Source organism: Harpia harpyja, chromosome 21, assembly GCF_026419915.1.
Source record: "Harpia harpyja isolate bHarHar1 chromosome 21, bHarHar1 primary haplotype, whole genome shotgun sequence".
Classification (NCBI taxonomy): Eukaryota; Metazoa; Chordata; class Aves; order Accipitriformes; family Accipitridae; genus Harpia; species Harpia harpyja.
In genome coordinates this window covers 13,089,532-13,096,447 of record NC_068960.1, presented here as the reverse complement: position 1 = coordinate 13,096,447, position 6,916 = coordinate 13,089,532, and positions in this window count along the sequence as shown.

Here is a 6,916-nt window from a genome sequence, read left to right as displayed (position 1 = left end):
GGGACGGGGCGAGCACGGGAGAAACTTTTCCCCGCCCGTTTCCACTCCGCGGCGCGCCGCCACCCGGCCCTCCCCGGGGGCGCCCGGGGCCGGTCCCCTGAGCGCTGCCCCGGCGGCGCCCCCGGGTCGCGGCGCCTGGGCAGGGCGGGCTGAGCCCCGGCCGGCCAGGATGCCAGCGGGCGGGCGGGCGCTCGTCCCGCTCCCCGGGCGGCCCCCGCCCTCCGCCTCTGCGGCGTTGGCTGAGGCGGGAGCGGGCCGAGCGCTGGCCCTCTCAGAGGAGCGACCGCTCCGCTGCCGGCAGCGGAGCGTGCGAGGCGGCGGGGGCTCGTCCCGCCTCGGCACGCCCGTCCCGGGGAGCCGCGCACGGCGAGGGGCGGCGGTGCCCCGCCAGCCGCCTGCCAGCCTCCCGTCGCCGAGGGCAAGGGAAGGGGCAGGAGGGACGGTGCCTGCCCGGCGGCGGGGCGAGGGCTTTCCCCGGCGAGGACGGGGGCAAGGCCCAGGGCGGAGCGCCCGCAGGAGCCATCTGCGAGGAAGGGAGCCCCGCTTCCCAACGCGGCCGGGGGCGCCTTCCCCGGGCCGGCGGCCGAGCCCCGCGGGGGCCCCGTCCAGGCACCGCAGGCCCGGAGAGGCCGGGCGGGAGGAGGGCGGCGCGCTGTTGCCGGGCGGGCGGGGGGTGGCGGAGGGAAGGCGCCATTTCGAGCTGCCGGTGCGGGGCGGCCGCGCTGCTGCCGCCGGCCCCGCCAGGGCGTTGCGTAACGCCGCCCGCCGCGGGCGGCAACGCGCTTCTCCGCGCCTCCTCCCGCCCCTCAGGGCCGGGGTCGGCCGCCCGCGGGGGAGCGGCGGTTTCCCCCCCCCTCGGTGGGACGGTGTGAACGGCTCCGGCCCCCGGCCGCGCCGCTGAGGGACGAGGCCGGGGCCGCCTCGAGCGGCAGCCAGTGCCATGGGAAGGGGAGCGTAGGAGCGCCGAGACTCGGCTCACAGGAGTCCTGTCTTTTTCGTCAAGGAGAAAAACTTGTGTGTGGAGAGCTGAGCAAAGCTGTGTTTATAAAGCCATCTCCGGGCAGCTCAGGTGAGCCCCAGGGGTAACTGCTCGCACCTCACGAACCTCCTTTCTCTTGAAGGGGTTCGCTAACCACCATTGCCGCGAGCAAGTGTCAGTAAGAAGCTGTGTCCCTTTTCAGCATAGTTTTCGCAAAATCCACGACAAAGTAGATAAAATGATGACCATCACCAACTGGGTGATGCTGTTTGCTCCTACTCGCAAGCAGAATGAAAACTATAATTCAGCTTTTTGGCAGCCTTGCAGGTTTTAGTGTTGCTACAGCTTCTTTGCTTGCTCAGAGGGCCAAAACCTACTGTTCAGGAGTAGCTCTTAGCAATCCATAAAGTTGGCGAGGAAATCTGGCTATTCCAGTGTGACTGTAAGGCTGTCTGGTTTATGTTTGTGTTCTCTTGTGTCTTACCTTCTGTTACAGTCCTGCACAAGTTGCTGTTAACGTTTGTTTTGGATGTTACCTAAAAGTCAACTAAGACCATGACTCTTCGGATTCAGACTGTACATGCTAGTTTATGGGCAAGGTTTCCCAATCCCGGAGATCACCTGTTCTGTAAGAACTGTAGTGAATTCCAGCAATACCACCCCTATTCCTGAAGTCTTCACACAGTAGCAGCTGTTACGTTAAGCAAAACACTGTGTTGGTTACTACTCAAAAACTAGTAGCATGACCTTAGTTCATTGCACCACAGCATAAGTGGCCATGTACACCTGTTAGGAATCTCATGTGCTGCTAAAAAGCAAAGTTACAGAAACACTGTTAAAGAGTTGCTTCAGCAGTCTAAGCGCCACCAACTCCACCAAACACCACAAGCAATTCAGCTGGTGTAAATGGCATTTGGTGGCATGGTAATCCCTCTTACAGTGTCATTTTCATTCTGTTTGATACTAGCTTTAGGTCTGTTACAACTACCAAACGTCAAAAAAATCTTGTGTTCATAAGTCATTTTGGAATTATACACAAGAATATCCAATGCCATAAACAGTCCCTGCTGTTCACTAAAACTTTAGGTTTCTATATGCTCATATATTGGAAGTTTCTGGGTAGGAGGGACTGGCAAAGACCTTTAGTGGCTGCTTCCTTTGTACATCACCTATTTTCTGGTAATTGCCTTGTGGTTAGATGGGAATAGCAATTCAAAGTGGCTCTCAGGGGAGATGCTCATAGCTTTAGGGCTGAAGGAACAGAAGTGAGAAGCTTGGGAGTATTGGTGGAGGAGGCAGCCCTGCTTGTCAGTTCCCAGGGATTTCAGGCAAGAAGGTGGTACCTCAGGCTGAGCCAACCACTGTAAGTGTAAGCAGCCTGACATCCACTGGGCTGAAGCATTAGAGCTGAAGTCACTTAAAACATTCCCCTCATACAGAGCTAAGTTTGCCAGTGGAATCGTGGTATGAAACAGAACACTTGATTTTTAAACAAAAGATGTTGTTGCTTACAACTTAAGTGACTAGAAAGAGGAAAATTGACTGTTCTACTTCATCATGTATTGCATTAAAGGCACTGCTTGCTAATAAGTGTATAATATTGTCCCTGAAAGAAAACATTCACTGGTAAAAATAGACTCCTTTCTTCTCCCTCAATTTCTCTTACTTGTGTTTTTAATTGTATAGTTGTCATCTATATTTTATCTTAGCTAGAAGCTACGAATAAGTATTTTTAAAGCAATATCAGCACACTGCCAGATGACTTCAGGGTTTTCCTGAAAAAAAATTATCCAGGTTCTACTTTTCAGACTTGTGTTGAACTGATGTGCTTTGAGTTAATTTTTTTTTTAATGCAGTTCTAAGTATCTGAAAGTGGTGTTGACCTTTTTCCTGCCTTCTCCTTCCCTCATTTGCCTGAAGGATGATGGTGTGAAGGAAAAGGTGGCATATCCAAGTACCTCCTTCTACCTTGGTAAGCTTATCTTGAGAGATAAGCTATGTGAAAGCAAAGTTACTGACAACAGAATTCATAGTGGGCAAACACAAGACAACCGTTCCATGCCAGTTCTTCCTGCTTGTCTTGCTGTATCCTAGACTGCATCTTTGAAACCAGACTGAATTCATAAAGGAACAGATGTATCTCTCCCACTTCCCACTACCACCTGTCATACAGTGAACACAATTTGCCTGTATATTTGAGATAAGCCTGTTTTCCAGTAGTTATAATTCCCTTTTATACATGAGAAGCTTTCAGAGCAACGTCTGAAAGTGCAGGCTGAGTAGCCATCATGACCAAGAGAGACTGTATAATGGAAATACAGGCTCAAATGTTGATCTTACTGGCATATGTGGGTGCATTGAATGTTGAAACTTCGATCCGAAACAGCTTAAAGACAATTTGCAGATATGTAAAATGGGTCAGTGGTGTAAGTGTTGGTCTCATTAATTTATAATGTAAGGAGGGGAATAATAATTACATAGCTACAATTTATCCCTTATCATGTATCTGTCAAAATTAGCAAACAAGTTCAGTATTTATGTAGCTAGAAGGGATCAGGGCATACCTTCTGCTGTGCAATAAGAGGTTGTAAGTAAAAACGCAGGCTAACAAGATCTTTGGATTTATCTGAACAGGAATAGGAGGGAACCTGCAAGAAAGCAACCTCATGATTGCCAATGACTCCAGGAAAGAGAAGCCTTCAGACTGAGGGAGCTGCTGATCAGTAGGGTAACTGAGTAATGACTTGTCCAAATCTTAAAGAGCTTCTAATAAAAATATCTCTGCCTAGAGAGGCTGTAATCTGACCTCTCTTGAAGTGGACATACTATGCCAAAACTCCTACTAAGAGGAACATAAGGCAACATCCTATAGGCTTCCTTGTAATACCAATCTGTTAGTTTGTCGCAATGAAAACCAGTGTATCAATGAAAGACTTCTAGCACAATAACAAAACTAACACTGTATTTTTCTTCAAGAATTTGTGTAAGAATCATCTAGATTATTGATTCAGAGTATACAACACTACCAGACCCTTTTCATGCTTGCTTTTCAAAAAGAAGTTACATTTAGTGCCAATATTCAGCCATGTAGATATAAGTAATACTGATAAGCTACTGCTGAATAGTAAGAGGTTTGTTTCATCAATGAAACTGAGTTCAAATGTAGGCTTGTATGGCTGTGCTGCCATTTTTATTATTGAATAAACTGTTCTTAATCTTCTAGGAAGACAGATACGGATGTATGTATTCTGTAAGCAAGACTGAAAGTTGGAGCCTTGATTTTCTTCATTGCCACTGATCAGGAAATGAGGCTTGCAAGCTGAAAGCCCCAAAACTATCTATTTATGAAAAACAAAACAAAACAAAACAGGCTGATTTCAATCTAAGGATCTGAATAAGGGTATAGAAGCCTTAATTTAGCATTCAGATAGGAAGCTGAAGACTCTTAACTTCCATAAGGTCTTTCAGACATAAGGTATCATTAGTAAAATAAAAGGGAGTAGAAGTTTAAATCACTCAGTTTTCCATTATAATAAAATAGCAATGTTATTTTGCTTTAAAAATGGCTTGTCTTTTTCATCAGTTTAGGGAAAAATTTCCTTAATTATTTAAGGGCAGTGTGAAGGGACAAATAATATACTTTCCATGATATATGTATGAACACTATTATGAATCTTATTCATTTTCACCCATTAGGTTTTTCTTAAGTGTTTGCACATACAGAATGATAGAAAAGTCTAGGCTGGAAGATACCTCTGGAGATCACCTGGGCCAACCTTCTATTGAAAGCAGGGCCTTAGAGTAGGTTATCCACGAGTCTGTCTAGCTGAGTCTTGAGTATTACCAGTAGGTAGGTTCCACCACTTCTTTGGGCAAACTCACAGTTGTTTCTCACAGTGGAGTTTTTTTTTTATATCGAGACAGAATTTCCCATGAAGCAACTTGGGTCTGTTGCTTCTTGTCTTGTCACCATGCATCACCATGCACCTTTGTGAAAGGAGTACCTCCGTCTTCTCTGTACCTTTCTTTTAGGTGTTGGAAGACCATGATTAGATCCTCCCTGAAACTTCTCTTCCCTAGGCTGAACAAACCCAATTCTTTCAAGCTTTCTTCAGAAGTCAAGTTCTCTGACCCTCTATTAATCTTAGTGGCCCTCTGCTTCACCCTCTCCAATTTTTCAATGTTTCTTTTGAACTGGGAGGATGAAAACTGGACACAGTATTCCCTAGGTGGGCTAAAAAGTGCCAAGTAGAGTGGAATAACTATTTAGCAAGCTTAGACCTGTTTTTTCAGTACCAGCCGATGGCTTATATATTCCTCAAGATATTAGGTAAGTTAAAGTCCAATAAGACAGTGAACTCTCACTCATCTATTCTTCTCTAATGTCAAAAATTAGACCTATTTGAAACATCTGATATTTTCCTTTGGATATTTTTCCTGGTGATTTTTGTGTATAGACGAATGAGAGAATAACTTTTTCATTGCAATTTGCCTGTTATATTTTTTTTAAGTTGTTATCTAAAAAGTAGATTGCATGTTGTTAGATTTCTCATAGTTTCTGTCTTCCAGCAGGATGGATGCTGAATTACCCCAGTCATTGCTTCCTCTGGCTGCAAAAAAACCCCAATGTTTGAGAGTGAACATACTCCTGTTTGCAGTATGTTTATTCCATATTAGTTTTTCACATGAAGAGGCAGTAGTTGCCAAATATTTAGGGAGGAGTAGAATGGACTTCAAAGCATTCTTAAAAGAGCACTGATGGAAGAAACCTCATGTGTTTCTTCCATCAGTACCTACCAGGTACAGTAGCATGGCGAAAATTAGCATGCAGCTTTAGGTAACTGAAAGGTCAACTTATAAACGTGTCAGTTTAAAAAAAAAAAACAGTCATTTGTAATATTTTGTCTAGCAGTTCCTGTGAACAGTAAAATGTTGCCCACAATTCATAGAGCTGTCCACAGAGCTTCCCATGCTGCAGCTTTTATCGTTCCATTGTTTGTCACCTTTTCTTAACGTAAGGTCTGACAAGCAAAAAAGCTTTGCAGAAATACTGAAGTGAGATTCATATTTTGTTTATTTAGAGTTAAAAATTCTTACAGGAAATTCTATCAGATAGGGCATGGAGATTTCAAAGGTAACATGAAACATAACAGTAAATGCTCAGCATTGGAAATTTTGGAAATCTGGAGCTGAGATTCCTAAACTGCTTGCTTGGGAAGCATCCATGCCTTATCATGTGATGCAGATAGTATTAGGGATAGAGAGACAGGAATACCATTCAATTTACCATAAATACATATTATGTCTTTCAGAGCAAAATCACACTCTGCTAACGCTCAAAATCCAGATGAGTATGATTTCTTCCCCACTGTGGACCTTAGGAAGTATGTTGTAGAACAATTCCACCATTGGACAGCTCTGTGAAGGGAGGAATGGAGAAAACAATGAGAAAGTAGAGTGAAATAGACTTTTCCTCTCTCATGGTTCTTTAAAAGTCCATACAAAGGGAGCTGCCATGCCCAATGTAGAACATCATTTCATTAGTCACCTTAAAAACCACTGAGGCACGTCAAGGTTCTCACAGCTTTGTCTCCCTTTCCCTCTGCAGGTGTCAGAGGGCTCTTTGCTTTCATCCCTAAGAGCCCTGGTATCCTTAAAAAAAGTGTCTCATATCTTTACAAACCTTCATGTGTTGTTGGTAAACAACCTTACTTACATACCCCTTCCCACTACAGCCTTGGGAACATTTCCTCCTCCCCCTCAAAGGAACATGATGAGATTAAGAGCGAGCAGCAGCTTCCCAACAATCCTTAACTCCTTGAGAACGTAAGTCCTTGTTTAGGCTTGCTGAGCCTAGAACAAGGAGGTTAGAAGGAGTTCTGATAAACTTACGAAATCTTGAGGGATCTGAAGATATTCTTTTTCTCATTCCCTGCT